Source organism: Triticum dicoccoides, chromosome 5B, assembly GCF_002162155.2.
Source record: "Triticum dicoccoides isolate Atlit2015 ecotype Zavitan chromosome 5B, WEW_v2.0, whole genome shotgun sequence".
Lineage (NCBI taxonomy): Eukaryota > Viridiplantae > Streptophyta > Magnoliopsida > Poales > Poaceae > Triticum > Triticum dicoccoides.
This window is the reverse complement of record NC_041389.1, coordinates 708,122,060-708,149,067: the sequence shown is the minus strand read 5'-3', so window position 1 is coordinate 708,149,067 and position 27,008 is coordinate 708,122,060. Positions and strand designations below refer to the sequence as shown.

At 45.3% G+C, this 27,008-nt stretch overlaps 2 pseudogenes; both read right to left on the bottom strand.

Annotated features, from left to right (window-relative positions):
* Positions 1 to 1,998: 1,998 nt before the first annotated feature.
* On the bottom strand, positions 1,999 to 7,432 carry LOC119312848 (annotated as a pseudogene).
* A 3,180-nt stretch (positions 7,433 to 10,612) lies between these two features.
* Positions 10,613 to 15,008, bottom strand: LOC119310658 (annotated as a pseudogene).
* Between the last annotated feature and the right edge of the window lie 12,000 nt (positions 15,009 to 27,008).

Genomic DNA, 27,008 nt, shown 5'->3' with positions numbered 1-27,008 from the left:
GTATATGTGTGTGTAGGGCCCACCTCCTGTTTCCTTGTATAGTTGAGGTTGTGGCCCACCTCTGTACTTATATATACGTGCCTGGTGCACCGATGAATACATTGAGATTGCACAGCCCATAACTTGTCCTTCTACAAAGATAATCAATTGGCACATCTTGGTGTGAGTTACTTTGACCATTCAGCGTTCACCTAAAAATAAAATGAAGAGGCTTTAAGAGCCTGTTCGGAAATGGTCCAGCTCCTCTGAATCCTCAACTCCGGCTCCACCCAAAATGCTGCTCCTTATAAAAAATAGCGCTAGAAAAAAAACTGTTCGGCAGAACCGCATAAGCGAGCGAGTCGGGCGCGGCGGTGGCAGTTCTTTCGTAAATATTATCAACTCTGTGATTCTACAGATCTGAGATCCTGAAAACTGTAGCTCCGTGGAATTGCACTGTAGCCTGCTCCGCTCCAGATTTTCAACTCCGCAGAGTTCGGGCGTTCGGCGCCGCTCCACCTGCTCCACGAGCGGAGTTGAGGAGTGGAGAGAGTCCGAACACGCCTTAAGATGTAAGCTTCTCCAACGGGTGTTTTTACCAAGATGTATGGCTGACATGACAAGGAAATTAGCTACTACTAGTAGCTAGCAAGAATATTTCAAGAAGAAATTAAGACGAACATGTGCGCCTTTGATCCGAAGAAAATCAGATCAAGAAGAAACAGATTAATTAAGCTGCAAATTAACACATAAATACCTTGGCTACAAGGATCGATGGATCAATTGACAAAGCAATTCTCAGCGAGTTCTATTTTGCAGTTATGAAACCGATCTTGCTCAATTTTTGGATGGCCGATGGATGGATATGTGAAGAAGGAGAAGTCAATGGCAGGAGGAGCGAGCTAGCCTCCTGCCTACCTTGCTTCTGATTAATAAAACGACACGCCTACCTAATTACATGTGTTTCTACGTGGAGTGGTACTAGTAGTATAATGTGCAACTTTGTCATTTGTCAGTGGCAGCTATCAGAACCATAATTAATAAAACGGTTATATATAGCCATGGTATACTGTCGGTAGGTGGAACGCCTTCATGCAGTGCAGCTTGATTAACAATTGGCACTCACTAATCAATGGAGCTTAATTAGTAACTTGCCATCAAAAAACAGAGATTGGTTAATCTGTTCTGTGGGCATCGCTTTCCAAGATGCATATACATACTAGTCGAAAAGGGGCAGGTAGCTAGGTACGCTCACCCAATGACGAGGAAGAGGCCTGGAGGAGCACCTGGTCCATTCGGGCCGGCTGCGCCTGCCCCTGTTCTGGATCTTGGCGATGATGGCGATGGTGGACAGTGACATGGGGATCACCGAGAGCATGCAGGGATTCATCTTCCTAGATTCCGCCGCAAATTATCAGGGACAGGCGCAAGATGCAATGGAGCTTGGGCGCAAGGAGGCTGATGGGCTGCGGCGGGGAGGAGGGGAAGGAGGAGGAGGAGTGGGACAGCGTGCCTCTGCTTGCCCCCATTCTTCAGTGAGTACTCTGTCTCCCCACAAGAGAGGCATATGAATGGTATCTTTGATTTGTAAATTACGATACGCAGAATGCTGCCAACCTAGAGATTTACAGAATTGTGCATGTATTCTCTTGCCAATCTTTCATGTAAGGTGTCAAGTATCAGACTCTCTCTACAAAAATCCTAGCTGCCCTGCCGGAATTGTCAAAATATCATGACAATGACTACAGTATGATAGTAGACTGGTCCAGAATCATACAACACCTGAATCACAGAATGAACCCCCCCCCTGATGATATTACCAAAGTGCAGTACAACTTCGATCTCAAGTCTGTTAAAAAAAATTCTTTCACCAAAAGCACAAACATATCTGACTCGTTCACTGTCACCAAATTTTTTTTGAGAGCTTGGCTCAAGATTGCACAAATTTTGTTCTCTCTCCGTGAGCATGAACTAGCAATATGCAATTACCAGCCACAAGCACACGTTAGGCACCACATGAACTAATAATTCTTCCATCTGAACAAACATCAATTGAAGAAAACTGCATATAGTCCTGTTAATATGAAACTATTGCTCACTTAACTACTAATTTCCCACCGGTGTGGACCAGGACCAACAGATGATCTATAGAAGGAGTTTCAAATGAAAAGTACCAAAAATAGTTCAAATCGACAGCATCATAATAATCAGAAAACAGACATCGGTTTAAACTTGTTTTCAGTTCATCAAAAGCAAACACCGTGGTCCTTCACACCAAGCAGCATCAGGGCTCCGGTGATCAGCAGCAGTTCATTGAACAGGAAACGGTCATGTTGGACTAATCAGCTGGCCATGTGATGCCCAAAAGTTGTGCTCTGATATCTCTGCAGCAAGTAGTATTCATATGCTTCAAGGATTTTGTTCACAAACGCAAAATAAATCAACATTGACAGCTGCCCATCCTATTCGAGGATATATATGCATGTTGTTCAGACAGCATGCAGCATCAAACTTGTTGGTGAACAACCCTTGACCTACGAGATCGGTTCAGTATGAGAAGGCGTGCCGCAAGTTCTATCATCGTGGGCCTTTGGTCCACATCAAGGTCAAGACATTCCACTGCAATCTCTGCAAGACAGTCAAGAAGCTCGAAATCTCGTGTTGTTACTGCAATTTCCTTGTCAAACAGCCCGGTTGCTTTCTTCCTTTCTTCGTGAACCTCAAGGAAACTTCTCGCTAGGCTGTTATTAGCAGAACGACAGGCCTCCTTCCTGCTTATGAGCTCTAAGATCACAACTCCAAAACTGTAGACATCACTTTTCTCGGTCAGCAGGCCCGTTTGCATGTATAGTGGATCTGCATAAGACATGTCAACGATGTACACTGGATCCTCATCTCTCACATTCAGCCCCCACAGGTCAAAGTCTGAGATCTTTGGTGTAAAGTAATCATCCAAGAGTATACTCGCTGGTTTAATGCGGCCATGCAGAATTTGGTTAAAAGCTTGCGAATGCAGATAAGCTAGACCCTGTGCTGATTCTGCAGCAATAGTTAGACGCACATCCAGGCTGAGAGACACCTTGTTGTTGCTGTAAAGAATGTCATGAAGGCTTCCTCGGGGGACAAACTCGTATACTAAGATGAGGGTATCCATTTCCAGGCAACAACCTATGAGCCTAACAATGTTTTTGTGGTTGACTTGAGACCAGATGATGATCTCATTTGCAAATTGGTCATCCATTATGGCATTACCATTATATAGTTTCCTAACTGCGACCTGTGCATTATCAACCACACCCTTGTAAACTTCATCAAAAGGACCTTTCCCAATCAAATTGCTATTCCTGAGTACTGGCTTGAGTTCGTCCTTTGCAAAGATCATTATAGTAGCTGATTCTTCTAATCTATGTCGCATGAAGTTTCTATTGAAACACATGCGTGCTTTGCTGTTAAAGATGTCCAAATTGTTCAGCTTGTTGAAGACGGTTGAGATAGAGTTTAAAATGTTTGCAATATGCTGGTTTGCCTTTTGCTTTGTATCTTGGGCTCCGCATGATGAATCTTCCAATATTTTAGAGTGTTCCTCGGCATCCGCTTTGCGGAGTCTCTCGGTTGCGAGCCTTCCTCCCAATTGTTCACTTGATAAACTCGGATGCAGCTCAACTAATGAACTGTTGGTGCCAGTTTCATATGAACAGTCAGCACTTGCCATATTGTCAAGCCTATCAATTATATGGTGTGCAACTGGTCTCTTCTTTGGGTCCAGGTTCATGCATTCTATACCTATCTTATAGCATACTCTCACTTGTTCCAACTGCATGTCCCCCACTGATGCCTCCAACCGAATCATCCAACTTTGAACTACCTATAAGGTTGCAATCACGAGTTAGTATTTCTATAACCAATTTTGATGATATATGTGATTGTTATATTACAGCTACTGCAGTAAAAGTGCTGGTAACCTAAAAAAATAGACCATGATGATTTTTATTGCAGCCCAGTGCATGTAGCTCCCGCTTGCGCAGGGTCTGACCACTTTGGGTCTATTGTATGCAGCCTTTCCCTACATTTCTGCAAGAGGCTGTTTCTAGGACTCGAACCCGTGACCTCATGGTCACAAGGCAACAACTTTGCTGTTGCGCCAAGGCTCCCCTTCTGCATGATGATTTTTTTTCTCGAATACGCACGAGTGTGCGTATCATCTTTTATAGAAGAGTGGGGAAAGAATCCCAAACCACCATGGATGTTACAGAGTTTTAAACGCTACAGTAACACCCGCTCATAACGAACAATCCACCGCTCCACCTACAAACGTGGCATGATGATTTTCATTGGAACCATTTAATTTCATTCCACATGTTTTAGCCTAATTTGCGTATATATTGTTTATACCTATAATGTAGACAAAGGTTTAATTTCATGGAATTTGCATCGGGTACTTTGCAATTAAAGTATACATACTATCACACATGTATATTGTCAGTTTGTTTAAGTGGCATATCAGGATGTGAGACTACAACGTATGAATATGTTTTTCTTTCATAGTGAAAACACACACATGTTTATGTAAATGTGATTTGAATTCTGATGAGTAGACTCATGCCTCACAACTCAACCACCTCACTGACAGGCTATTTTCATAAACTAGGAATAAAAGAAAATATCATAAAATTATATTTTTGCTAAGTTAAAGCAGAACACAGTTATTTCAAAATATACACCGAAGCTTGCAGTTAAAGCCTTAATTGTTCTTACGGTCTCCTCTTCGAGATACCGCTTCACTCCAGTTAGTATCTCCAAGATTACAGTGCCAAGACTGTATATGTCTGACGCAAATGTGGTTCTTCCTGATCTGAGGTACTCTGGATCCATATATCCCCTGTGAGAAGATTTTAAAGGTCTCACGATAAATGAATGTGCAAATAAATGTAAAGTAATTAAGCCGTGCATAAAAAAATGAATAGCTTTCAGGAGGTTGTCTTACAGTGTTCCACACCGGCTTTTAGTAATTAAACGGGTCTGACCTTTATCAAGGCATCTTGATAGACCAAAATCACAAATTCTGGGTACCATGTGACCATCTAGCAATATGTTAGCAGGCTTAAGGTCTAAGTGAATAATTCTCTTCTCATGGAGAAAAAGTAACCCTCACATATCCCCCTGATTATTTGATATCGCTCCCTCCAGTTAAGTCCACAAGATGCATCTGCACACAAAGCGACCGAGATATGTATTTTCTTACTTAATTTAGGTCCTGGCGATAATGTGACATAATAAGTAAACAACATGTATTTATTTAAACCTTTAACTAAGTAAATATGGGAATAGACGTTTTCAACCTACCGGAAATGTGCTTATCAAGACTCCCGTTGCATACATATTCAAAACAGAGCAACCAGTTCCGTTGATCTGCCATGACAAGATTCCCCTCGTACTCTTCCATTTTTCCTTGCATGTCAGCGCAATATCCCAGAAACCGTACTATATTCTTGTGCTTGGCCCTTATCAGGTTTCTAACCTCTTCATGGAATTTATTCTCGGGAACAGCAAACGTGTTGGACAGCTTCTTCACGGCAACCATGCATTTGCCGACCACTCCCTACAGCGACAAAGTACATTGTTTAACAAGAACTCGTGCGCATGTGGTGGTGTGAGTTTTTGATATGTGTCTGTTTAGCTTTTAGACCGACTGTGATTAGGATCGGAGAAACAAGCTGACGGGGTCTAGTTGTGTGGTACCTTATAAACCACCGCGAACCCGCCGCTACCAATTTGGTGATCAAGAGAGAAATGATTTGTGATGTCTTGCAGAAGTGAAAACGGCAGGTTTGTGGGGTCTGCATTTTCATCAAGCAGAAGCCTATCCAGGACATGAACTTGGCTTGTGCCGGCTTCATGGTCCATTTGCAATCACTGCAAAAGAAATGAAAGGACACTTAAAACAAGAGCAGTGATGATCTAAAAAAGCAAGAGCAATTAATGCCTACATTTTAGAGTGAGGGTAGCTACTACTATACATAATTACACGATTAATCAATCATGGAAGGAACAATTACGGAATGAAGAAATGATGCATCACACAGCAATAGAATTGATCAAGTGCATGCTATATTTTGAATTTACTTTGACGGAGTCATATTTCAAGTTTTCCACCCCTTGTCAACACAGTACTGGGTGGAACCATATTTTTGACTTATGTGGTTGAAATTAAAAGGTAAATAATTAAGCAGGTGTGCTCTTGGTTTCTTTGCTTATTCACAGAATTGATGATGCGATCACGATACTCTTTTTATGCAACAGCCTTGGTATGAGAGATTCAAAACTTAGGCCCTGTGTAGATGGAAGGAGGGAGTAACTAATTACCACACCCTGGTGTCATCGCAGGGTACTTTGAGCACTTTGATTTGACCAAAAAAGGGAGAGTCTTGAAGATGTAAGCTTCTCCAACAGGTGTTTTAACAATATGTACGCTTGACATGCCAAGGAATTAGATACTACTAGAGCCACTGTAACTTAATGCAAGGCATTTTTGCAGTTTAAAGGGAGTACCTAGCAAGGAAACTCAGCGAGGAGATTAAGATGAAATCAGAGCATGGACACGAGATTTTTTTTTCTTTTTCTTTTTTCGAAAAGGGGAAACACCCCGGCATCTGCATCATCATGACGAGATAATGCACTACCTAGAGTCGCTTCCATCCGAAGAAAATCAGATCGAGAAGAGACTGGTCAATTAAGCTACGAATTAACACATAAATACCTCAGCTCCAAAGACCGGTTGATGAATGGGCAAAGCAATCCCTCGGCAGGTGACTTTTCTCTGGCGAGATATGAAATGGATCTTGCTCACAGTGGCATGGCCGATGGGATCGATGGATATGTGAGGAAGTAGAGAGTCAATGCCCAGCCGAGCGAGCTAGCCTCACTGCCTGCCTTGCTTTGATTCTCCCTGACAATGCCTAGCTAACCACACCTCCTTCTCTGTTTAGTGGCAATAGTATAATGTACAATTTGTCAGTGGCACATTGTAAACTCTCGATAGGTGGAACACCCCTCCCAGCATCCGCGCAGTATAAATGTATAAGTAATACAAACCGGCGAATTGGTACAAACTAATCAATCGAGCTTAACCAGTTTGTATCTCAAGCAAAGATGGATTGATTAATTTGTGCGCATCGATTTCCAAAAGACCCATAAGGAACTACAGAACTTCTCGAAAAAGGCAGGTAGGTATGCTCACCGATGAGGGGGAGGCCCGGAGGAGGTGCGTCCTAGTCCAGAGCACCTGGCCCATTGGGGCTGGCGGTGCCTTCCCCTGTTCTGGATCTTGACGATGGCGGCGATGCTGGACGGGGACATGAGCGGGGATCACCAAGAGCGTGCAGGGATTCATCTTCCTCGATTCCTCCGCAAATTATCAGGGACAGGCGCAAGATGCAATGGAGCTTAGGCGCAAGGAGGCTGATGGGCTGCGGCGGAGGGGCGGCGGCGGCGAGGAGGGAGAGCGAGGGAGCGCGTTCGGTGGGAGAGGGGGTTGGGAGTTGGAGATCGTGGGCCCCGTTCTTCAGTGAGTACCCTTTTTCGCTGCCAAACAAACATATGAATGGTATCTTTGATTTAAATTGTTTTCTAGTACTACGTACTAAGTATTTGTAGGATTTCAATATTCAGGAAACAAATACGTTGTTTTATTTTGAAACAAATGATATGTAGGATCCAAATGTATAGGATTTAATTTAAGAATTCATTTGCATCAGATTCATGTTTCTTCCCACAAAAAAAATAAAAATAGATTCATGTTTTCTTGGGGTTCCAACTCCGACGTCCTGACAAGAACTTCAGGTGTTTCCTATGCTGTATTCAAACAACTTTAGGTGAATATTCACATGATAGTCGCTTCTATAAAGATCCAAGACGGTATAAATTTGTACTTTTGCAACTTCAAATATGCATTTTAGGGCCTATTTGATTTTCCAGGGCTCGCAAACGCGGAAGAGCATCAATGTAACCTTGCATCTATGATGGTGTTTGCGGCGGTATAATTTTGTAGTTTTGCTCTTTAAAAAATGCATTTTAGGGCCTATTTGACTTTTCCAGGGTTTACAAATGAGGAAGAGCATCAATGTAACATTGCATTCACGAGGGGTGTTTGCGCCAGAGTTTTGTCCGGCTGGGTCATGCATACAACAAGGAGTATTTCCAATGTGTTTTGGTGATGGAGAACTTTGGACCAACTATAGTGCAAATAAATTCATAGATAGATAAGAGCCTGCAAAAAAAAAATCATAGACAATGGCCACATTTGATCGTACATCTCAAACAACCCATGTGTAAAAATTTTACCCCCAAATGATAAATGCCACACGTGTGGCATGGAGCACTCCGATCTTGACATTTTTTACAACTAAAGTTGCCATATGAAAAGAAAAAATCAAACCTACCCAAAAAGCTGAAACTTGCCATCCGAAAAGAAAATTGCCATGCTTGACAACCAAAATTGTTATCCTCGTGTCACTAAACTTGTCATTAAAAACGTTCGGAGTTGTCGTGTGTTCGTGTCATACGTGTGGTATTTATCATGATCCAAACTTAATAGTCCAAACTATATGTAGAAAACTAATCATCTAAAATTTGAGGTTCCATCTAACTAATCAGGGTCAGCTTGTGTTAATTTATGCTAATTACAGATGGATTTTTTTCCTTTTTTTAGAATTTCTAATTACAAGATAGTTTTTTAGGCACAAAGATAGGTAATACAAGTTCCTCTCCAAACTAGTTCCCCATTTCGTTTTTGGGAAGGTTCACCCTTTTTTTAGTTCTTTGTTTTCCTTCTTCATTTTCTTTTTTATTTCGTTTTTTCATTTTCCTTTTCGTTTTATTATATTTTTTCTTTTTCATTTTTCAGTTTTTCATTTTCTTTTTTTTAGAATTCAGGAGTTTGAAACCCGGGAACATTTTTTAAATTGCTGGATATTTTTTGGAATTTGGGATATTTTTCAAATCATTAACTTTTTTGCAAATGCACGAATATTTTTTGAAATCCGGGAATATTTTCTAAAATCGTGAATATCTTTTGAAATCCGAGAAAAAAAATCACTGGTTTATTTAAATTGTTTTCGCTGGAAATTTAATCATTTTTCAGGTTTGATTTAAATCCTTCGACTCATTCACTGGGAACAAATTCGAGAAAAAAAATCATTGGTTTGATTTAAATTATTTTTAAAATTTGAGTACTATTTTTGGCTGGAAAAGAAACATATGAAAGGTACCTTTGATTTAAATGGTTTCTGCAAGTATTTGTATGATTTCATTATTCAGGAAAGAATTTATGTTTTTTTTTTGAACAAGTGATATGCATAATTCTGCCAATCTACAGATTTACATAAACTGGTCAATAATCACAACATCTGAATCAGAATGAATCCATCTGACAATATAGCAAAGTGCAATACAACTTGTCAAGTCAGTTAAAGAAAATTATTTCACCAAGAGCACAAACAAATCTGATTCATTCACTGTCTCCAGAAATTTGGAGAGCTTGACTGAAGATGGCACAAATATGCAATGAACAGTCACTAGCACACATTAGGCATTTAGGCATCACATGACCTACTAATTATTCGATCTCGATCGACGTAAACTTCACTTAACTACTGATTTCCCACCAATATGGACCAATAGAGGATCTACAAAGGAATTTGAAAAGGAAGTACCAAAAATAGTTCAAATCGACAAACATCATAATTATCAGAAAACATACAACATCATACGCTTGTTTTTAGTTCTTGGGAAGCAAACACCATGGTCCTTCATGCCAAGCGACATCAGGGCTTCAATACACTTAAGATTCATTAAGATCGATCAGAGTTGTTGGACTCATCATCTTGCCATGTGTTGTCCGAAAATTGTACTCTGATATGTCTGCAGCAAGTAGTATTCATGTACAGCAAACTTCCTCTAAACAAAGGGAGAACTAGATTTGCATTATATTATCGTTGTTCTATATCTTTCAAACATGTTGTTCACAACAGCAAAATAAATCAAACACTGAGAGTTGCCTATGTTATTCGACGACATGCATGTGGTTCACACAACAATACAAGTAAACTTATTGGCAAATAACTTTTGACCTACAAGATCGATTCAGTATGAGAAGGCGCTCTGCAACATCCGTCATCGTGGGCCTTTTATCCACATCAAGATCAATACATTCCATAGCAACCTCAGCTAGACAGTCAAGAATTTCCTTGTCAAACAGCTCGGTAGCTTTCTTCCCTTGTTTGTAAACTTCAAGGAAGTCCCTCACTAGACTGTGATTATCAGAATTAGTGGCCTTTTTCCTGCTAATGAGCTCCAAGATCACAATTCCAAAACTGTACACATCACTTTTCAAGGTCAGCAGGCCTGTTTGCATGTATACTGGATCCATATAACTCAAGTCACCGATGACGCGTCCAGTGTGTTCCTCATCTCCCGTAATCAACTTCGTAAGCCAAAGTCTGAGATCTTTGGTACTCCCTCCGTCCGGAAATAATTGTCATCAAAATGAATAAAAGGGAATGTATCTAGATGTATTTTAGTTCTAGATACACCCCTTTTTGTTCATTTTGATGACAAGTTTTTTCGGACGGAGGGAGTATAAAGTTATCATCCAAGGATTCTTGACGCACTGCTTACCCCGTTGCTCAATGCATTTTCTCTCTAAGAGCAAACTCTCTCTGAACAAAGCAAGAAGCAGATTTGCATCATACATCATGGTTCCATACAACAACGAGATAAATCAAACACTGATAGTGATAGTTGCCTACCTTATTCCAAGACATGAATGTTGTTCACACCACGATATGCCTCAACTTTTATATAGCTAAACAGCTTGTGACCTACGAGATCGATTCAGCATGACAAGGTGCTCCGCGACATCTGCCATCGTGGGCCTTTGATCCACATCAAGGTTAAGACATTCCACAGCGATCTCTGCAAGATAGTCAAGGAGCTCCAAATCTGCTGCTGTTACTGCAATTTCCTTGTCAAACAGCTCGGTTGCTTTCTTCCCTTCTTTGTGAACCTCAAGGAAACTCCTCACTAGGCTGTTTTCGTCATAATGAGTGGCCTTCTTCCTGCTAATGACCTCCAGGATCACAATTCCAAAACTGTACACATCACTTTTCAAGGTCAACCGGCCTGTTTGCAGGTACACTGGATCCATATAATTCATGTCACCGATGACGCGCCTAGTGTGTTCCTTATCTCCTGTAATCAACCTTGATATGCCAAAGCCTGCAATCTTTGGCATACAGTTTTCATCCAGGAGTATATTTGCCGGTTTAACATCACCATGCAGGATTTTGATACGAGCTTGTGAATGGAGATAAGCTAGCCCTTGTGCTGATTCTGCAACAATAGTTAGACGCACGTCCAACTTTAAGGGCGCATTGTTGCCGCCATGAAGAATATCATTCACGGTTCCGTTGGAGACGAGCTCGAACACTAGCATGGGGTGATCTGCTTCTTGGCAACAACCTATGAGCCTAACGATGTTCTTGTGGCTGACTTGAGACATGTTGATGACCTGATTTTCAAATTGTGCATTCTCTACCACACCAGAACCAATCGGTATCTTTACCGCAACCAGTGTGTTATCAACAAAGCCCTTATAAACTGCAGCGAAGCCACCTTTTCCAATAAGATTGGCTCCCCTTATTATTGGCTTGAGCTCCTCCTTTCTGAAGAGCTTTATAAAATGTGACATTTCTAATGCGTGAATGTTGTTCCTATTGATATTTTTGCGCCCTTTCCAATTGAAAATGTCCAAATTGTTCAACTTGAAGAACCCACTAGAATTTCCTCCGCCACGACGGCTAGTATCTTGCACTGCCCTTGGTAAATGACCTACTTTCTGTTGCTCAACAAATAAACTGCTAATGTCAGTTTCATATGAATGGTCAACACTTGTATGTCGTGCATATAACCTACGAGAATGATTCAGTATGAGAAGGCGCTCTGCAACTTCTGTCATTGTGGGTCTATGATCCACAACAACGTGAACACATTCCACAGCAATCTCTGCAAGACAGTCAAGGAGCTCCAAATCTTCTTCTGTTAGTGCAATTTCCTTGTCAAACAGCTCGGTTGCTTTCTTCCCTTCTTTGTGAACCTCAAGGAAACTCCTCACTAGGCTGTTTTTGTCAGAATGAGTGGCCTTCTTCCTGCTAATGACCTCCAAGATCACAATTCCAAAACTGTACACATCACTTTTTTCTGTCAGTAGACCTGTTTGCATGTATACTGGATCGATATAATTCACGTCACCAATGATGGTTGAAGTGTGTTGCCCATCAATCGGAATCAACCTCGATATGCCAAAGCCTGCGATCTTTGGCATAAAGTTTTCATCCAGGAGTATATTTTCCGGTTTGACATCACCATGCAGGATTTTGGTACGAGCTTGTGAATGCAGATAAGCTAGACCTTGTGCAGATTCTGCAACAATATTTAGACGCACATCCAAGTTGAGAGGCACCTTGCTTTCGCTGTGAAGAATGTCATGAAGGCTTCCTCTGGGGAGGAACTCGTAAACTAGAATGGATTTATCATTTTCTAGGCAACAACCTATGAGCCAAACAATATTCTTGTGGGCGATTTGAGACTGGATGATGACTTCATTTTCTAAATCCTTGTTATTAACATCAAACGTTTGCTTTAGTGCAACCAGTGCATTATCAACAACACCTTTGTAAACTTTAGTGAAGAAACCTACTTCGATGAGATTCTTACTCCTTATTATTGGACTGAGCTTCTCCATTCTGAAGATATTTATAAAATGTGTCTGTTCCAGTGTACGCCTGTTGTTCCTATCAAAAATCTTATGGGCTGTTCTGATGTAGATGTCTAAAATGTTCAACTCGTTGAACCCAGTAGATATAGAGCTAGAATTGCCTGCGCCATGGCGATTGACCTTTCCTAACTGCCCACCCGATAATGATAACTGGTCTACAGTCTGCTGGCCTTCCTGGAAATGAAGCCTTCCAAATTTTGCTGCAAAATCTTCCAATATCTCTGACTGTTCCTCCATGTCTGTGTTTTGATGGCTCTCGCCTGCAAGCTTTCCAACTCTTTCTTCAGATTTTTCACTTGGTAAACTTACCTGCATCTCAATGAATGAACTGTCGATGCCAGTTTCATCTGATTTGTCAGAGCCCTCAGTTTTATCAAGCCTATCAACTATATGATATGCATCTGGTCTCTTCTCTGGGTCCAAGTCCATGCACTCTACCGCTATCTCACTGCATACTCTCACTTGCTCTAACTGCAAGTCCCCCTCTGATACCCCCAATCTATTCATCCATCTTTCAACTGCCTATAAGGTTGCAATCATGAGTTAGTATTTCTTATAATGATGTGTGTAGTTATTACATTACAGCTGGAAAAAAAATGCTGGAAATCCTAAAAAGAGAAGGACAGTAATTATTTTCTTCCATGGAAGCCACTTAATTGCTATTTCTGTAGTAAAGAAAATGGATATCTAGAAAACCAAGTGCACCTGTGATTTTTTTTCATGCAATTCACTTGGGGTATATTAAAAATGATCAGTTGGTTTACGTGGTATATTAGAATAAGGGACCATATGGTACTTCCAGAAGCATAAATAGGCTTTATTTTTTGTAGTGAAGTGCATGCATTTTTCTTGAAGGAATGAAGTGCACAGATGTGTATGTAAATGTGAGCAACATGATTTGAGTCCCAAATGGGTAGAGCCATGCCCCACAAGTCAACCGCCTCTCTTAGGGGTTGTTCCCATAAAATAGATACTTAAGGAAATCTTAAAAAGAAAGGATGATATTTTGCTAATAAAGCATAGCATAATTAATTCTGAATCTACAGTTAAACATGGGGCAAACGCCTAAGTCGTTCTTACATGCTCATCTTTGCGATACTGCCTCACTCCTGTCAGTATCTCCATGATTATAACGCCAAGGCTATATACGTCTGATGAGAACCCAATTTGGCCTGACCTCAGTATTCTGGATCCGTATATCCCCTATAAGAAAAAAAATCTGAAGCCCAATCAACGAATATGCAGATAGATGTAGAGTCATGCCTAACAAAATGAGGAGCTTTCAAGAGATTGGTTTACATTGTTCCAATTATATTTTGAGTAATTGCACAGGTTTGTGCTTGACCGAGGCATCTTGATAGACCAAAATCAGCAATTTTGGGTTCCATGTGACCATCTAGCAATATATTAGCAGGCTTCAAGTCCAAGTGAAGAATTCTCTTCTCACGGAGAAAAGCTAGACCCCCAGATATCCCCCTGATTATTTGATACCGCTTCCTCCAATTAAGTCCACAAGTTGCATCTGAGCACAAGGAAAGGCCGGAATTTGTAGTTTCTTACTTAATTTAGGTACATGGCTATAATTCCATGTTAATCTATGAATATTAATAGCCTTTAACAGAGTAAACAAAGATGAGAACAGACGTTGTCATCATAACAGTAATGTGCTTATCGAGACTCCCATTGCATACATAATCAAAACAGAGCAACCAGTTTCGTTCCTCCGCCATGACAAGATTCCCCTCGTACTCTTTCATTTTACCTTGCGCGTCAGCGCAATACCCCAGAAACCGTACAATATTCTTGTGATTGGCCTTTATCAGGCACTTAATCTCTTTCTGGAATTTATTCTCGTGAACACCATACGTGTTTGACAGCTTCTTCACGGCAACCGTACCTTTCCCGACCACTCCCTATGGTGACAAAATACATTGTTAAAAAAGGAACTCATGTGTGTGGTGGTTTCAATATCTTATACATTTGCTTAGATTTTAGATCGAATGCGTCGAGAAGCTGATTAGATGTAGTTGTGTGGTACCTTATAAACAACCGCAAATCCGCCGCTGCCAATTTGGTGATCAAGAGAGAAACAATTTGTGATGTCTTCCAGAAGTGATAACGGTAGATTCGTGGGCTCTGCGCTTTGATCAAACAGAATCCTCTCTAGGACATTGTGGCTTGTGCTGGCAGCCACCATCGTTTCCCCCCATTTTCCCAAAAACACTCCCGCCCGCGCGCGCTTGCTCCCGCCCCAACCAGCCATGGACGACGCCATGGACCTCGACGCCGCCGCCGGCCTCGCCTCCCTTGCCTCGTCCGGCACCGCCGCCCCCGCCGGGAAAGGCAAGCCTCATGCCCCGCGCAAGACGGCCGCGACGACCAAGCCAAAGAAAGCGCTGACGCCCGAACTGCGGGCACGCGAGTCGGCCAAGAGGAAGGGCCGGAGGCACGCCGCGGACGCGAGGGATGAGGCCGCCGCTCAGGCCGCCATCGTCGCCGCCGCGCAGCAGGAGGTCACCAACGCCCGCGTTGTGGCGGCAACGAGGGAGGCGCTCTACATGCTAGGGTTAAACCCTAGCCAGCACGGCATCGTCCAAGCCGCTGTCGCCGGGGCCAGCACCGGGTCCAAGGACGGTGCTGCCCGACTCTGCGCGTCAGTTTGCAAACCGATCCCCGGCTTCCACGTCTACCCGCAGGCCTCCCGCCTCTCCGGGGAGTGCTCGCCCAAAGTGAGCGTGATCGCACCTTCCACGCCCGCGCCCATCGACCTCAGCTCCACCCCGGTGGCCGGTGGATCGTCATCCGCCGGCGCGAGGAAACGCACGCGGCAGACGCCGGCCGGCGTGCTCCCAGACACCCGCAACCTGTTCGACGAAATACCGTCCGCCGCCGACGAGGACTACATGCAGAACCTCATCTTTGAGGGCGGTGTGCCGGCCGCTGGCTACGATCCCGATGAGACACAAAGCCTGGACGGCCGCGGGGCGTTCACGCCGGCCGCTGGCTATGATCCCGACCAGGCGGCCTTCATGCGTGATCAGGTCGGCTTCGACCTGGATGGCTTCCCCCTCGACCACGAGTTCCCGGACGACTACGGTTAAGAGGAAGTGGACGAGTGCGACATTGACGTGGAGCCCTTGTACGAGGACGAGCTCGCCAACCAAGCCGTCGGTCCTAAGCCGAAGCGCAAGAGCAAGCATACGAATGCGTACACGGCGGCCGAGGACAAGCTTCTTTGCGAGTGTTGGCGAGACATTGGACAAGACCCCAAGACGGGCGCCGAGCAAAAGCATTCAACCTTTTGGATTCGTGTCCACCGAGAGTTTCATGAGCGCAAGAAGTTTCCGCCGTACCAATTTGTGAGCACGCGTGGATGGGTCTCCATTTTCAAGTGGTGGAGGGTGATCTAACAAGAGTGCAACAAGTTTTGCGCCACTCTTGAGAGCGTCAAGGCCCGCCCCGTGAGCGGCATCGGCATTCAAGACATTGTATGCTAGCAAGCCGCCCTCTTTTGTGTCATCAAGTTCATCCTTTGCGTGTTCATTTGCATATCACTTGCCCATATGCTTGCATGGAAACATTTTGTAGGCATTTCAAGCTTTGGAGGCATTCAAGGTGCAACACAACGGCAAGTGCTTCAACCTCTCCCATTGCTATCGGGTCATCAAGGACGAGGAGAAGTTAAGGCGCAATTTGCCGCACTCAAGTAGCGTGGGGGGAAGAAAGCCGTGGAGGATGTTGGGGAGGGCGAGCCAGCATGACCGCGGGGGAAGACCAACTCCAAGAAGGAGGACAAGCGAGATGCGGCCACCAACGCTTTGATCGCAAGCGTGGACGGCATGATCAACAAGAAGGAATCAAGGGAGGAGAAGCGCCGGCGTTTCAAGGCGGAGCAAATGGACGCTTTCATGGAGATTCAAAGGAGGAGGCTTGACCTGCAAGCCGAGAAGCAAGCCAAGATGTTCGAGTTAGAGGCGGAGAAGTAGGCCAAGATGCTAGAGATCGAGACCGCCAACGCCAAGACCAAGGCAAAAGAAGTGGCTCTTGCGAGCATGATGACCGGGGTGGAGATCATGAAGGTGGATCTTAACACCGTGTCGCCAAGGAAGAGGCCGTGGTTCGAGAATATGCAGGCCACCATGCTCAAGTTCGACGACGAGTGATCTATGGCGGCGAGCGCCATCTTTTTTGTATGCCGGCAAGTGTGCAGGCATGACCACGGGAGCCGTGATGGCGCGGTCGAACTCAAGTCCCACCCTTTTTTGTGTGCTGGCATGTGTGCCGACCGGCTGGCGATTGCGCCAGCATGAACTGTAGTGATATTTTCTGAAGCCGACATTGTATGTCGGCGCTGGCATGGTGCCGGCATGAGACATGGCCGCTGGCATGATCGCCCCGCGGGCCTTTTTTTAAAAAAGTTGAATGCGGACATGAAATGGGTCGGCACATTGGGCGCACTGCCGACCCCAATGCAAGACGCCGAGCGGGCGGCCGACCCAAACATACAAAAGTCAGACAAATGCGTCGTTCGTTTGGGTCGGCTCGTTGGAGTTGCTCTTAGACCCACCCAAACGACTCACCCGCTCTTCCCGTGCTTTTCATCTCACGCATTGTGCCGCTTACTGCGCCATATTCATGCCCGTCCAGAGCATGTCGCGACCAACATTGATGTCGTGATTTGACCGGACGGAAAGGCGGCACAAACGGATGCAACCTCTGGGTTCCAGCTTTGCGCGCCTCACCGCATCCTACATATCCCGAAGACAACGCAATCCAATGCCGCTAGTCCGCAGAGCCCAGATCTGGCCCGGTGAATGCGACTCCACACGTGACGCCTGTGGACGGCACACGCTGGCGGTGCATGCACGCGTCACTGAGAGCATCTCCAGCCGTTGTCCCCCCAGGACGCCTAAAAATCGCCCCCTGGGGGCTAGCCGGCGATACATTCGGCGCTGGGGCCGGTTTTGCGCCCAGTCGTCGGCCCCAGCTTGCCCCAGGGCGCCGATGTTGGCCCACTTTTTAGCCCCATTTCGGCGAATAAAGCCCATATGGGCGAGAATAGGCCCATATTCAGCGTGGTTCGCCGTGGCTCGGCGTTCAATTGTCAATATAAATATTTTTTTATCACATATTTCATTACAGAAAAATCAAATACTTCAACAAAATAGTACAACAACAAATAGTTCAATACAAATTATATAGTTCAACAAATAAAAACTCATATTTCATCACACGCCGCGCCTGGCGTCGCCCTTGATCCTCCATAGGTGCTCTATCAGATCTTGCTGCAGTTGATGATGCACCTGTGGGTCTCGGATGTCCTGACGCATACTGAGGTAGGCAGTACAGGTTACTGGTAGCTGGTGATCAACTTGGGCAAGAGGACCCTGCCTGTGGTATGGTTCAGTGTCAAACACTGGCTCTTCCTGCTCTCTCTCAATGATCATGTTGTGCAAGATGACACAGCAGGTCATGATCTCCCACATTTGATCTTTCGATCAGGTCTGAGCGGGGCACCGGACAACAGCAAATCGAGATTGGAGCACACCAAATACCCGCTCGACATCCTTCCTGGAAGCCTCCTGAATCTTCGCAAACCAGGCGTTCTTCTCTCCTAGCACAGGGTTTTTGATGGTCTTCACAAATGTCGACCATCTCGGATAGATGCCATCAGCTAGATAGTACCCCTTGTTGTAGTGCCTCCCATTGATCTCGAAGTTCACCGGAGGAGAATGACCTTCAACAAGCTTGGCAAAGACAGGAGAGCACTGCAGCATGTTGGTGTCATTGTGAGTTCCTGGCATATCAAAGAAAGAGTGCCAAATCCAGAGGTCATGTGTGGCCACGGCCTCAAGTACCACACTGCAACCGCCTTTGGAGCCTTTGTACATCCCCTACCAAGCAAATGGGCAATTCTTCCATTTCCAATGCATACAGTCGATGCTTCCAAGCATCCCAGGAAATCCTCTTGCTGCATTCTGTGCTAGGATCCGAGCAGTGTCTTCCGCATTGGGTGTTCTCAAGTATTGCGGTCCAAACACTGCCACCACTGCCCGACAGAACCTGTAGAAACACTCTATGCTGGTGGACTCGGCCATGCGCCCATAGTCGTCCTGTGAGTCACCGGGAGCTCCGTATGCAAGCATCCTCATCGCTGTCGTGCATTTCTGGATCGAGGTGAATCCAAGTTTGCCGGTGCAATCCATCTTGCATTTGAAGTAGTTGTCGAACTCCCGGATGGAATTCACAATCCTGAGGAAACGTTTTCTGCTCATCCGATAACGGCGCCGAAATGTTCTGTCGCCGTGAAGTGGAGCATCGGCGAAGTAGTCAGCGTAGAGCATGTATTAGCCTTCGAGACGATGCCGGTTCTTTGCTTTCACGCGCCCCGGCGCCGAGCCACCTCGCCGCGGCTTTTCATTGCTCGCCAGCAGCTGGGCGAGGGCGGCGAGCACCATGAGATGCTCTTCTTCCTGGACGTCGGCCTCGGCTTCCTCCTCCAGCAGCGCGGCGAGCACTTCCTCGTCATCCGAGTCCATCACCGAGGCAGGCAAATCGCCGAACACCTTGCGCCCGGTGGGTGTGCACCCGCCGGTAAACTGCCCCTCCGCGGCCGGAAGCGGCGGCCGGAAACGCCCAGCTGTTGTCGGAGGCGCTACTAGGAAAAGGCCTACTAATGGCGCACCGGTTTTGCCTACTAATGGCGCACTACCGGTTCACCATTAGTACCATGCCACTAGTATTTTTTACTAATGGAGCACCACTGGTGCGTCATTAGTATCTGGTATACTAATGGCGCACCAGGCAATGCGCCATTAGTATGTAACACCATGCGCCATTAGTATGCCTCCCGGGGGGCCATACGTAACCATGTGCTTTGTCATACTAATGGCGCACTCTGTGGTGATGCGCCATTAGTATCCTTTGGCATACTAATGGCGCACCTGTATGTGATGCGCCATTAGTATGAATATTTGGTTTTTTTTTTACTTTTCTGATTTTTGCACAGGTTACAAAATATATTATTGTGCAAAATATAGACAGCAGCACACAGCAACAGCAGATTCATCGAATACAATAGAAGATTAGTCTCCAAATACAATTCATCATATTAGTCTCCGAATTCAAAAGACCGAACAAAGATTAAATATTACAAGTCTCAAGACCGCGAGTATCAAGTTTGTCTTCACATTACAAGTCGATATCGATCATCTAAACTACCATCACATAGAAGAGAGCTGCGGTCATCACGATGAGCATCATCACGATCAAACTGGTCTTCATCCGGTTCCTCCAACGCTCCCTCCTCTCTCCCGCTAGATAGCGGGCGTATCTAGATTCAGCCTCCGCCCTAGTGGTGTACCCTTTGTAACTGTTACCGCTGAAACAGTGAACCTGTCTCCGACACTCCTCCCAGTGTCATAGACTCTGGGAACCTTACCCTTGTACACGACATACGACGACATCTCTATGCACAAGCCAAACAACAGACAATACATAAGCAATATGTAAGTATGCAACAAAAGGATCGGAAGAGAAAAGCAAGACATTAATAGCACGATTCATGGTCCTACTAATAAATAGCATCGATTACATCTAAGTTGAACGACTGTCCGAACCAAAGAGACATACGAATTCATTAAAGTTTAATTACAACATGAGCCAATCAATGTTTCAGAACTACACATCACTACTTTCGACTCGACTCATCGGACAGGAGCGTGGATGAAGCCGTCGTCTATCGTGATGGTCATGAAATCGCGGTCGTTGTCACCCTGCATTTGTAGCGTTCCATCTATCTTACTGTTGGATGGCTGATATCTGAGGAAGAACTGCCCCGAGGTATGAAGGACATCTTGATGGATGATGTCCGCAAACTCCGACTGGATGCGAAAGAATTTTTGTCTGAGGTCCGCGTCCTGGATTGCCGACAAGCTCGCGGCCCAATCTTTGAGATTATCTGGTAGCAGAAGGTGATGATGGTCCCTTACGATCGCCCGCATGTGATGGAGGGCGTAGTAGGCATCCTTCTGACCGCCAGGCGGCTGCTTGACGCAGCAGAACTTTGTATTGTGTGAGAAGGTGTGCTTGCCGTACTTACGAACTGCCCTGGTGAAGGTGCCTCCAGATTTGGCGTAGCCGGGGAGAACATCATCAAGAACTTTCTTGACATTTGTGTAGTCTATCTTGGAGTTATGGTTCGGGTCGAAATACGTGGCCATGGAATATTTCGGGCTTAAGAGGATGAGTGTGCAATGTGTGTCACTGCACAGAACACGGAATGTTAGAAAAAAAAGAACGATCGAAATCTAAGAAATCATATGTTACGGGGCGGTTGAGGGATGACTTACTCGGGAAAGTAAGCCACAAGGAAGTTATCCTTATCTGCGTTTGCCAGAATGACGCCTTCGAGGTGTGAACTCGCAACTTGGCGGTCCCCAGCGCTGCTCAAGTGCTTGGCACACATGTAGAAGGGGTCGACTATCACGATGTCCGGGGTCTTGTCTCTAATGATACGCATCTCCATACTCAGCGAAAACAGCCGAACGAAGGTGTAGTGCAGCGGATGAAGGTTAAACATAGCAAAGATGTCATCAAACCGCATGACGATCGTACCCCCGATGTGCCATCCACAAAGCCCTTGCCCTCTGGCACCTTGGCCACGAAAACCGGGTATGCCACATCATTCTCTCTGAGATGCCGCTTCTCCAAAGAAAGAACACTGTCGTGCAGACTCCGCATAGCACCGGTTGCAGCATTGAGCATATTTGGCGGTAGCATCGCCCTACCCGCCACATGCACCCTCCTCGAAATATCCTTAGGTGAAGGTGGCCCGTCCTGAGCACGGATCGAACTCGGTGTCGGCTGGCTCGCACTGGCACCCTTGTTAGTCTTTCGTTTCCGTCCCTTCTTCTTGATCTCTTGTAATGGGACCGAGTTCTGCTCATAGACCGCCTTCTTGAGCGTGTTGGGGCTGATAATATTTCGCTCCTCAGCTATCTGAGGCTCAGTGAAAGCGGGAGCTGGAGGCGTCTCCTGAGAACTGAACGCCAGACGACGCCTGTTGCAATTGGATTTCTCTGCCGTACCAGCTAGATCACGGTCGTCTTGATTGGGTTCTTGAGAAAGAGGCCCGCAGAACTCGTCAGCGTACCCATGTTCGGCAAAGTACTTATCGACTTTGGTAAATGTACTGTCGTCGTTGTCATCGTCGTCCGGATCCTGTGCCATAGGGATGTCCGGATCCTGTGCCATAGGGTGTCCGGCATAGGGATGTCCGGCAGGTCCGGTAGCGTTGCGGCGTTCTTGCCATGGCTTGGCGCCGGCACGACTGGTGGTCTTGTTTGTGGGGTGGTGTCCCCCGCCCCCAAACGAATCTGGCTCTTCGGCCAAAGCAGGGGCCAGTTTACGCAGGCACTGAGGGTCATCTCATCTTCTTCGTCGGCCCCAGCGGGTCGAATCAAAGGTAACAGCTCGTCGCAGCCTGGTAGCACCCGAACCACTTCAACCCTATACACTATGGGTGGCATCAGATTACCATGGAACATGGGGTTGCCCGGTTGAACGATTCTGCCCTTGGCGACATCGACCAACTCGCCGCCCACGAAGTGCAGAAGAGTGCAAGGAACGTCGGCGGCGCCCTGTGAAAACATGTAGGGCGTCAGGGATGCCCAGTCAAAGGCAAGGAGATGAAGTCATCGGTCGAGAGGCTTAGTTACCGTGATGCCGTCGAGCTCGGCTAATGTCGAGGCACCGCCAATGGCGGGCGTGCAACTAACGGAGGGGGCGCTTGCTGGCGAGGTGCCGGCCGGCGTACACCCGGGTGCATCAAGCTCCAATGCCCGTGCCGGCGCCGGAGACACAAATACCGCCTCCGCCGGAGACACCAATGGCGCCGCCTGCGCGCTGTGTGAGTTGCTGGCCGTGAAGCTGGGAACCGGGGGAGGCCCCTGTTGGCCGCCCGCAATCCACGTCGTCAGCCCATGAATCAACGTAGGCACCATGGCATTGAGCTTCGTTCCCAGTTGTTGTTCCACTTGCTCTTGGACAAGCTCCGGAATCCGCGCCACTTGAGCCTTGAGTGCTTCAACCTCGCGCGTCTGGCTTTTCGAGCTGGTCTTTTTCTCCTTCCGCCCACCAGCGGTATAGTATGATGACCATTTTGTGGACAAGCCTTTGCCGGCCACACGACCAGCTGACGTCGGCTTATTGAGCTTATCATTGTTTTTCATTATGTTCAACGCCCTATTTAAAGGGGTGTCGAAAGGGGAGCTCTGAGATGACCCCGCACTACTGCTTTCAGTGTCCTGCAGAAGGAACGTGAACCATTTAGAAATATTGGGGATTAATTAGAGTGCAACCATATGGAGCTAATTACGCAGGGGTGTATTCCTTACCAGAACAAGCTCAAGCGCCCTGGTCTTCGGATCCGTGGTAAGCTCCTTTGTTATCGGGTCCTCCTTGTACCGGGCCCTGACAAAGTTCCTGGTCTGCTTGTCACCGATGTATTTCTCGAAGCGGGGCGGTAGGCCTTGCTCGGCACGCTCCTCGTCCTCCTTGTCCCATATAGGCTCCGCCACTCTGTAACCGCCGGGACCGAGTTTGTGTTCCCCTAAGTTCAACTCCCGCATTTCTTTCCCCCACTGACTTGATTCGGAGGTTGCGCTGCTCTCGCACTTGATCTTGAACTCCTTGTAGTCATCTTCGCTAATCGAAGGATATTTTGCCTTGATCTTCTCATAACTATCACCTTTATCAATCATTCTCTTCACCGCGCTTCTCCAAGTAGACAGGGCCGTGCTCATCCTCGTGAGGGCGGCACTGTTCACTTTATTCCCTGAGAGGCGTGTGTTTTCAAAATCGGCGGGGAACTTGTATCGTTCGTGCAGCTTCGTGAAGAGGAGGTTGCGCAAATTCCCTCGGTCCTTATGCCTAAGGTTCTCGGTATTGATCGAGACGATGCTCCGGAGAATGCACCCGAGCTGAAGTGAGTACCCCTTGACTATATGTTTGGGCTCCGTTGGATGCCCGTCGGAGTCCACTTGAGTAAATTCCTCCTTGAGGGTGCGGAGCGCATTCGGGCGCTGGTCCTTCCTTTGCTTCTACGGTTGGCTGCCATCTGTGTGTGCGCCGCCATCATCAGTGGTGGCATCCTCGGCGGCACCATCAGTGGTGTCATCCCCGATGCCACTAGGGGTTGTGTAGTCAGGATCGGTGTCTTCCGCGGCGTCCTCATAGCGGTGAGGTTGTTCCTCCATCTCCTAGGATAGCTCCCAGAATTGCTTGCCGCCCGAACCGCCGGCCTCATCGTTGTTGGCCATGTTTCGCTCTAAATAGGAAAACAGTTTGGTCAAAAAGTTGGTTATTGTCAAGGAACAAGATCATGGTCTCATCATTTAGGGTTTGTCGACACCGAGGCATCCTAAAAGCTAAGCTTTTATCATTTAGGGTTTGTCGATGCCGAGGCACCCTAAAAGCCTAAGCATACATCATTTAGATTCTCATTGACACCGAGGCACCCTAAAAGCCAAGGTTTCATCATTTAGGGTTTGTCGACGCCGAGGCACCCTAAATGCTAAGTTAAGTTTTCATCATTTAGGGTTTATCGATGCTGAGGCACCCTAGGTTGGGCCTAATCACTTGGCTCTATTGCCACCTATGTTGGGTTTATCATCTAGGGTTTATCGATGCCGAGGAGAATTGTAAGTTGGGCCTAATCACTTGGCTCTATTGCCACCTATGGTTTAATGCAGCAAGAATAAAGGGGCAGTTGATCCTACTTAATTAAGTACTAAGATACCCCGGCCCATGCATTAGTAGCAAGTACCCCATATGTCCGATTTTTAGCAAAGTCATGCTAAAATTCACGGAAAATTTCAGCATGACCTTTGCTGAAAATAAGACATATGGAGTACCCGAATTTGCCGGAACGGAAGTTAATCGACATTCCGGCAAACTCAAGGGCCTCTCGGGGTACCTACAAAATCACCACGACATGAAGGGCCTCTCAAGGGCCTCAAGCAGCAGTGGCATCTCCCAGGACCCCATTTTTTTGCTAAATTTCTTTGAGCAACAATCAGAGCAGAAAATTCAGCATATTTCTATACAACAGCACTGTAAAGATGAAGAACAGTTCTACAGCAGCCCATTTATATACAATAGCATCTTTGGTCATACCAATTTCTGAAACAATTCAAATCTAAACTGTATCTCTGGTCATACAAATTTCTGAAACAATTCAAATCTGAACTGTATCTTTGGTCATACAAATCTCTGAAACTATACAAATCTAAAATATATATTTGGTCATACAAATTTATGGAACTAATCAAATCTGAACTGTATCTTTGGTCATACAAATCTCTGAAACTATACAAATCTGTGGTCTACAAATTTACGGAACTAATCAAATCTGAACTGTATCTTGCGTAGGCACCACTACTGCAAGTGCCATACTACTGCAAGTGCCATACTACAGCAAGTGCTATACTACTGTAGGAAAGGAGGATCATCATACACATATATATGTATAGCAATTGACAGGAGCTTCATCATTTTTAGTAACAACAATACATATATAGCAATTGGAAGCAAACAGATGTACACATAAGATAAAAATGTAGTGCTGAAAGTTTAATGCTTACAAAAGACTTGCTGAAATAGTGAAAAATATGGAGTCACCAAGCTAGCTAAGAAACTCCCAAAGTCCACTAGCAAATCCAAGATATAATCATGTTACACACATCATAACAATTTAAGTTAATTAGGATAAGGATAGTAGGAAATGAAAAAGAAAGAGCTCAAAAAACAATCACAACAGAAAATAATAAAAACCTAGTCCTAGAAGAAAATAAATCCTAAAAGAAGAGAAATCCTAAAATCTGGAGCAAGTCCTAGCAGTTGTAGTCCAACTAGATGGCCACCACTACTACTCCTATCACTAGAGTAATTTAGGTACACCCAACAGACCTTAAACTACTACTTCATCAATGATGACTCACATGGTACAAAAGAAGTTGAGTGGACCAAGTTACAAATCCAACAAGATTCTAGGATGTGAACCAAATGATTTGCCAATAAAAGGTAACAATGATATTGCAGGAATAGACCTTCCTAAAATAGGAATAATAATCTATTGTCGATAACCATTGAATAAAACAGATTTACCAACAAAATCTAAAAGGACACCTGCCTATCAGATTCAAACAGTTTATCATTTTCTAAAGCCATAAGCACAACAATCATGATCAGAACTAACACTACTTCAGACAAATAACCAATTAAGCGCCAAAAAAAGCAAATAAACACTAATCAGCAGGCACTCTCCTACTACAGCTAACCAAAATCTGCTAGCCAATGACACAAGACAACATAATAAACATGTCAAACACTACATCATAACCACCATGCAATATCTTCAGACAGTTTGAGCACTACAATTCTCACAAGATCTGCAATAGGTCAGGTAAAGACAGTGATGACCAAGTTATAACTACTTGAACAATCAGTGGACAAGATATTCACAACATAAAGGTTGTGCACCTCAAATATATAAATCACATGGTATACAAATAATGCATAAAAGAAAGCTAACAATATCATAGCATGGTTAATAAGGCCACCGATTTACCTACCAGCATCCTTTGAAGCAAGGATAAGGACCCAAATAATCAGTACTAATACATAGGACAGTAGTTCAACAATTCTATCAAGAAATCATAACAGAGCACTAATTCCTTAGTCATCCTCCAGGAACACTACTGAACAATTTATAAGGACCAAAAACAATATGCAGGAGCACCAATTTGTATAACCAAATGGTAGCTACATGTATGGCAATTATGAATTTCTTGACCGGTTTTGATAGCAACATGTAGGACCAGGCAAAATTCCTAGACTTGTCTTAACAACATGTGATTTGCACGCATCTATCTATAATGGCCATTACTTATATCTCTATCTGAGAAACCTTAGGAACCCTATGGTTAATTGAAGATAAGCATGGCAGGAATTGAAGGTATGGCAAGAACCTCATGAGAATAAACACAAGCACCTGGTGGGCGGGTGAGAAGAGAACTGACCCGATGTCGCAGGAAAGGCGCAGACGCCGTAGACGGTGGAGGCGTCGGTGTCGTAGAGGCGTCGGAGACCTTGCCCTGCGAGACAGAGAAGGGGTCATCAGCTGCGCAGGCGGGGG